Consider the following 8,395-nt stretch of genomic DNA (forward strand, 5'->3'; position numbering starts at 1 on the left):
GTGAGGGGATTTGAGTACAGGGGCAGGGAGGTGTTGCTGCAGTTGTACAGGGCATTGGTGAAGTCACACCTGGAGTATTGTGTACAGTTTTGGTCTCCAAACATGAGGAAGGACATTCTTGCTATTGAGGGAGTGCAGCGATTGTTCACCAGACTGATTCCAGGGATGGCGGGACTGACCGATCAAGAAAGACTGGATCAACTGGGCTTGTATTCACTGGAGTTCTGAAGAATGAGAGGGGACCTCATAGAAACGTTTAAAATTCTGATGGGTTTAGACAGGTTAGATGCAGGAAGAATGTTCCCAATGTTGGGGAAGTCCAGAACCAGGGGTCACAGTCTAAGGATAAGGAATAAGCCATTTAGGACCGAGATGAGGAGAAACTTCTTCACCCAGAGAGTGGCGAACCTGTGCAATTTTTTACCACAGAAAGTTGTTGAGGCCAATTCACTAAATAGATTCAAAAAGAAGTTAGATGTAGTCCTTACAACTCGGGGGATCAAGGGGTTTGGCGAGTAAACAGGAATGGGGTACTGAAGTTGCGTGTTCAGCCATGAACTCATTGAATGGCGGTGCAGGCTAGAAGGGACCAATGGCCTACTCCTGCATCTATTTTCTATGTTTCTATGTTTCTATGAAAATGGTTGTGGTTGGGAACATTAATTTTAGGGGGATAGATAGGGTTCTCTGCAACCTAGAGCATGGGTCCTGAAGATTTTGTTTCATACCCGGTGCCAGGATAAAGGACATCTCTTCCGGGCTGAAGAAGAAGTTTTAGTGGGAGGGGGAGGGTCCATTTGTCGTGTTGCACGTAGGTACTAATGATATAGGTAGGACTAAGAAAGAGTTTTTGCTGAGAGAGTCTGAACAGCTAGAAACATAGAAAATAGGTGCAGGAGCAGGCCATTCAGCCCTTCTGGCCTGCACCACCATTCAATGAGTTCATGGCTGAACATGAAACTTCTGTACCCACTTCCTGCTTTCACGCCATACCCCTTGATCCCCCGAGTAGTAAGGACTTCATCTAACTCCCTTTTGAATATATTTAGTGAATTGGCCTCAACTACTTCCTGTGGTAGAGAATTCCACAGGTTCACCACTCTCTGGGTGAAGACGTTTCTCCTTATCTCGGACTTAAATGGCTTACCCCTTATCCTTAGACTGTGACCCCTGGTTCTGGACTTCCCCAACATTGGGAACATTCATCCTGCATCCAACCTATCCAAACCCGTCAGAATTTTAAACGTTTCTATGACGTCCCCTCTCACTCTTCTGAACTCCAGTGAATACAAGCCCAGTTGATCCAGTCTTTCTTGATAGGTCAGTCCCACCATCCCAGGAATCAGTCTGGTGAATCTTCGCTGCACTCCCTCAATAGCAAGAATGTCCTTCCTCAAGTAAGGAGACCAAAACTGTACACAATACTCCAGGTGTGGCCTCACCAAGGCCCTGTACAACTGTAGCAACACCTCCATGCCCCTGTACTCAAATCCACTCGCTATGAATGCCAACATGCCATTTGCTTTCTTAACCGCCTGCTGTACCTGCATGCCAACCTTCAATGACTGATGTATCATGACACCCAGGTCTCGTTGCACCTTCCCTTTTCCTAATCTGTCACCATTCAGATAATAGTCTGTCTCTCTGTTTTTACCACCAAAGTGGATAACCTCACATTTATCCACATTATACTTCATCTGCCACGCATTTGCCCACTCACCTAACCTATCCAAGTCACTCTGTAGCCTCATAGCATCCTCCTCGCAGCTCACACTGCCACCCAACTTAGTGTCATTCGCAAATTTGGAGATACTACATTTAATCCCCTCGTCTAAATCATTTATGTACAATGTAAACAGCTGGGGCCCCAGCACAGAACCCTGCGGTACCCCACTAGTCACTGTCTGCCATTCCGAAAAGTACCCATTTACTCCTACTCTTTGTTTCCTGTCTGACAACCAGTTTTCAATCCACGTCAGCACACTACCCCCAATCCCATGTGCTTTAACTTTGCACATTAATCTCCTGTGTGGGACCTTGTCGAAAGCCTTCTGAAAGTCCAAATATACCACATCAACTGGTACTCCTTTGTCCACTTTATTGGAAACATCCTCAAAAAATTCCAGAAGATTTGTCAAGCATGATCTCCCTTTCACAAATCCATGCTGATTTGGACCTATCATGTCACCATTTACCAAATGCGCTGCTATGACATCCTTAATAATTGATTCCATCATTTTACCCACTACTGAGGTCAGGCTGACCGGTCTATAATTACCTGCTTTCTCTCTCCCTCCTTTTTTAAAAAGTGGGGTTACATTGGCTACCCTCCACTCGATAGGAACTGATCCAGAGTCAATGGAATGTTGGAAAATGACTGTCAATGCATCCGCTATTTCCAAGGCCACCTCCTTAAGTACTCTGGCATGCAGTCCATCAGGCCCTGGGGATTTATCGGCCTTCAATCCCATCAATTTCCCCAACACAATTTCCCGACTAATAAAGATTTCCCTCAGTTCTTCCTCCTTAATAGACCCTCTGGCCACTTTTATATCCGGAAGGTTGTTTGTGTCCTCCTTAGTGAATACTGAACCAAAGTACTTGTTCAATTGGTCTGCCATTTCTTTGTTCCCCGTTATGAATTCCCCTGATTCTGGCTGCAGGGGACCTACATTTGTATTTACTAACCTTTTTCTCTTTACATACCGAAAGAAACTTTTGCAACCCGCCTTAATGTTCCCTGCAAGCTTCTTCTCGTACTCCATTTTCCCTGCCCTAATCAAACCCTTTGTCCTCCTCTGCTGAGTTCTAAATTTCTCCCAGTCCCCAGGTTTGCTGCTATTTCTGGCCAATTTGTATGCCATTTCCTTGGCTTTAATACTATCCCTGATTTCCCTAGATAGCCACGGTTGAGCCACCTTCCCTTTTTTATTTTTACGCCAGACAGGAATGTACAATTGTTGTAATTCATCCATGCGGTCTCTAAATGTCTGCCATTGCCCATCCACAGTCAACCCCTTAAGTATCATTCGCCAATCTATCTCAGCCAATTCATGCCTCATACCTTCAAAGTTACCCTTCTTTAAGTTCTGGACCATGGTCTCTGAATTAACTGTTTCATTCTCCATCCTAATGCAGAATTCCACCATATTATGCTCACTCTTCCCCAAGGGGCCTCGCACAATGAGATTGCTAATTAATCCTCTCTCATTACACAACACCCAGTCTAAGATGGCCTCCCCCCTAGTTGGTTCCTCGACATATTGGTCGAGAAAACCATCCCTTATGCACTCCAGGAAATCCTCCTCCACCGTATTGCTTCCAGTTTGGCTAGCCCACTCTATGTGCATATTAAAGTCACCCATTATAACTGCTGCACCTTTATTGCATGCACTCCTAATTTCCAGTTTGATGCCCTCCCCAACATCACTACTACTGTTTGGAGGTCTGTACACAACTCCCACCAACGATTTTTTCCCTTTAGTGTTCTGCAGCTCTACCCATATAGATTCCACATCATCCAAGCTAATGTCTTTCCTAACTATTGCATTAATCTCCTCTTTTACCAGCAATGCTACCCCACCTCCTTTTCCTTTTATTCTATCCTTCCTGAATGTTGAATACCCCTGGATATTGAGTTCCCAGCCCTGATCATCCTGGAGCCACGTCTCCGTAATCCCAATCACATCATATTTGTTAACATCTATTTGCACAGTTAATTCATCCACCTTATTGCGGATACTCCTTGCATTCAGACACAAAGCCTTCAGGTTTGCTTTTTTAACACCCTTTGTCCTTCTAGAATTTTGCTGTACAGTGGCCCTTTTTGTTCTTTGCCTTGGGTTTCTCTGCCCTCCACTTTTCCTCATCTCCTTTCTGTCTTTTGCTTTTGCCTCATTTTTGTCTCCCTCTGTCTCCCTGTATAGGTTCCCATTCCCCTGCAATATTAGTTTAACTCCTCCCCAACAGCACTAGCAAACACTCCCCCTAGGACATTTGTTCCGGACCTGCCCAGGTGCAGACCGTCCGGTTTGTACTGGTCCCACCTCCCCCAGAACCGGTTCCAATGCCCCAAGAATTTGAATCCCTCCCTGCTGCACCACTGCTCAAGCCATGTATTCATCTGCGCTATCCTGCGATTCCTACTCTGACTAGCACGTGGCACTGGTCGCAATCCCGAGATTACTACTTTTGAGGTCCTACTTTTTAATTTAGATCCTAGCTCCTTAAATTATTTTCGTAGGACCTCATCCCTTTATTTACCTATGTCGTTGGTACCAATGTGCACCACGACAACTGGCTGTTCTCCCTCCCATTTCAGAATGTCCTGCACCCGCTCTGAGACATCCTTGACCCTTGCACCAGGGAGGCAACATACCATCCTGGAGTCTCGGTTGCGTCCGCAGAAACGCCTATCTATTCCCCTCACCATCGAATCCCCTATCACTATCGCGTTCCTACTCTTTTTAGCTAGGGACTAAATGGAAAAACAGAACCACAAAGCTAATAATCTCTGCATTATTACTTGAGCCACGAGCAAATTGACATAGGTCAGTCGAATCAGGGAGATGAATACGTGGCTCAGAGGTTGGTGTCGAAGAAGTGGGTTTCGATTATTGGGGCACTGGCACCAATACTCGAGAAAGAGAGAGCTTTTCCGTGGGGACAGACTACACCTCAACTATGCTGGGACCACAATTCTAGCGAATCGAATAACCAGGGAGGTAGATAGGGCTTCAAAGTAAATAATGCAGCGAGAGATTCACAATAAAGTGAAATCCAGAATACTAGACAAAAGAAAAGGAAGCAATGCAGGAAACTGACTGTGGTAATGATACACAGTTTACGTCAGGAAGGGATAGAGCATACAAACAAAAAACTGCTCTCGCAAATAGGGTCCAGATAAGAAAAAATAGCGATAAGACAAATAGGGTTATAGTACAAAATAATGTTAAGATATCTAATAATGCTAAAAATACGAATCTAAAAGCACTGTATCTGAGTGCACGAAGCATCCGTAATAAAGTACATGAATTAGCAGCGCAATTAGATGTAAATGGATACGATATAGTTGCAATTACGGCACATGGTTGCAGGGTGATCAGGGCTGTGAATTCGATAGCCCAGGATATACGATATTTCGCAAAATGGAAAAGGGGGTGGTGTGGCGTTGTTATAAAGGATGAAATCTGATTAAGAGTGAGAAAGGATATTGGCTCAGAAAATCAAGATGTAGAATCAGTCTAGGTGGAGCTAGGAAACACCAAGGGGCAGAAAACATTGGTGGAAGTTATCTATAGGCCTCTAAACAATGGTGGTAATGTCGGGGATGGCATCAAACAGGATATTAGAGATGCATGTAACAAGGATACTACAGTAAACGTAGGTGACTTTAATCTGCACTTAGACTGGCCAAACCAAATTAGCAATAATACCGTGGAAGATAAATTCCTGGAGTGTCTACGAGGTGTTTTTTTCGACCTGTATGTTGAGCAGCCTACGCAGAAAGAGGCAGAATACCCAATTTTATAAATTTGCATGAGATCCACTCTCATCCTTCTAAATTCCAGTGAATACAGGCCTGGACGATCCAGTCTCTCCTCAAATGTCTGTCCTGCCATCCCGGGAATCAGTCTGGTGAACCTTCGCTGCATTCTCTCAATAGCAAGAACGTCCTTCCTCAGATTAGGAGACCGAAACAGAACACAATATTCCAGGTGAAACCTCACCAAGGCCCTGTACACGTGCAGTAAGACCTCCCTGCTCCTATACTCAAATCCCCTAGCTATGAAGGCCAACATACCATTTACCTTCACAACAGATTAGGTATTGTGCAATGAGAAGGGATTAATTAAGTCTTGTTGTGCGGGTTCCTTTAGGGAAGAGTGACGGGGCGAGAGAAAACACGTAATTATAAACCGGTTAGCCTTTCATCAGTAGTGGGGAAAATGTTGGAATCAATTATTAAAGATGGAATAGCAGCGCATTTGGAAAGCAATGATAGGATCGGTTCAAGTCAGCATGGAATTATGAAAGGGAAATCAGGCTTGACAAATATTCTGGATTTTTTTGAGGATGTAACTAGTAGAGTGGACAAGGGAGAACCAGTGGATGTGGTGTATTTGGACTTTCAAAAGATTTTGACAAAGTCCCACACAAGAGATTCGTGTGCGGAATTAAAGCACAAGGTATTGGAGGTAATGTACTGATGTGGATAGAGAACTCGTTGCCTGACAGGAAGCAAAGAGTCGGAATAAACGGGTCATTTTCAGAATAGCGGGCAGTGACTGGTGGGGTGCCGCAGGGCTCAGTGCTGGGACCCCAGCTATTTCCAATGTACATCAATGATTAGATGAACGAATTGAGTGTAATATCTGCAAGTTTGCAGATGACACTAAGCTGGGTGGCGGTGTGAGATTTGTGGAGAATGCTAAGAGGCTGCAGGCTGACTTTGACTGGTTAGGTGAGTGGGCAAATGCACGGCAGATGCAGTATCATTTGGATAAATGTGAGGTAATGCACTTTGGTGGCAAGAACACGAAGGCAGAATATTATCTGTATGGCGGAAGATTAGGAAAAGGGGAGGTGCAACGAGACCTGGGTGTCTTGTTATATCAATCATTGAAAGCTGGCATGCAGGAACAGCAGGCGGTGAACAAGGTAAATGGTATATTGGCCTTCATAGCTAGGGGATTTGAGTATAGGAGCAGGGAGGTCTTACTGCACTTGTACAGGGCCTTGGTGAGGTTTCACCTGGAATATTGTGTTCAGTTTCGGTCTCCTAATCTGAGGAAGGACGTTCTTGCTATTGAGAGAGTGCAGCGAAGATTCACCAGACTGATTCCCGGGATGGCAGGACAGACATATGAGGATAGACTGGATCGTCCAGGCCAGTATTCACTGGAGTTTAGAAGGATGAGAGTGGATCTCATGGAAATATATAAAATGCTGACGGGACTGGACAGGTTAGATGCAGGAAGACTGTTACCGATGTTGGGAAAGTCCAGAACCAGGGGTACACACTCTAAGGATAAGAGGTAAGCCATTTAGGACTGAGATGAGGAGAAACGTCTTCACTCAGAGAGTTGTTGATCTGCGGAATTCTCTAAAGCAGAGAGTTGTTCATGACAGTTCATTGGATATATTCAAGAGGGAGTTAGATATGGTCCTTACGGCTAAATGGAGCAAGGGGTATGGAAAGAAAGCAGGAAAGGGGTACTGAGGAGAATGATCAGCCATGATCTTATTCAATGAAGGTGCAGGTTCGAACGGCCGAATGGCCTGCTCCTGCACCGATTTGCTATGTTTCTGTGTTTCTATAACATGATTTAATTCTTTATTAAATGGAAAGTGAAGTAGTCCAATCCGAAATTAGGGTCCTAAATCTAAACATAGCAAACTACGAAGGTATGAGAAATGAATTGGCTATGATAGAATGTGCAGATTCATTAAAAGGCATAGTGGTGGATATGCAATGTCTATCATTTAAGGAACGAATGCATGATTTGCCACATTTATACATTCCTTTCTGGCGCATAAACACAAAAGTAAAAGTGACCCAACCATGGCTAACACAAGAAATTAAGGATGGTATTAGATCTAAAAAGAAGTCATACAAAGTTGCCAGAAAAAGTAGCAAGCCTGAGGATTGGGAAAAGTTTAGCATTCAACAAAAAAGGACCAAAAGATTGATTTAAGAGCGTAAAACTAGAGTATGGGCGTAAATTGCAAGAAACATAAAAACCGACTGAAAACGTTTCTACAAGTATGTAAAAAGAAAAAAAGATTAGTGAAGACAAATGTAGGCCCTTTACAGTCAGAAACCGGAGAATTTATAATGCGGAAAACGGAAACGGCAGAACAACTAAATAAAGGCTTCGATTCTGTCTTCCCAGAAGAGGAGACAAATAACGTCCCAGACATGCTGGGGAATCAAGGGAATAGTGAGCAAGAGTAATTAAAGGAAATGATTATTAGTAAGAAAATATTGCTGGAGAAACTAATGTGACTGAAGGTAGATAAATCCCCAGTGCCTGATGGGCTGCATCCCAGAATACTAAAAGAGGTAGCCATGGAAATAAGGGATGCATTGGTTGACATCTTCCAAAATTCTGCAGATTATGCAACAGTTCCTGCAGATTGTAGTGTGGCAAAGTTAACCCCACTTTTTAAAAAGTGGGAGAGTGAAAACAGGGAAGTACAGACCAGTTAGCCTAACATCAGTCGTGTGGAAAATGCTAGAGTCTATTATAAAGGATGTGATAACGGGACACTTTGATAATATCAACGGGATTAGATAACGTCAACATGGACTTATGAAAGGAAAATCGTGCTTGACAAAACTACTGGTGTTTTTCAGGAAGTAACTGAGAATAGATAAGCGAGAACCAGGGGA

Source organism: Pristiophorus japonicus, chromosome 23 (genome assembly GCF_044704955.1).
Source record: "Pristiophorus japonicus isolate sPriJap1 chromosome 23, sPriJap1.hap1, whole genome shotgun sequence".
NCBI lineage: Eukaryota > Metazoa > Chordata > Chondrichthyes > Pristiophoridae > Pristiophorus > Pristiophorus japonicus.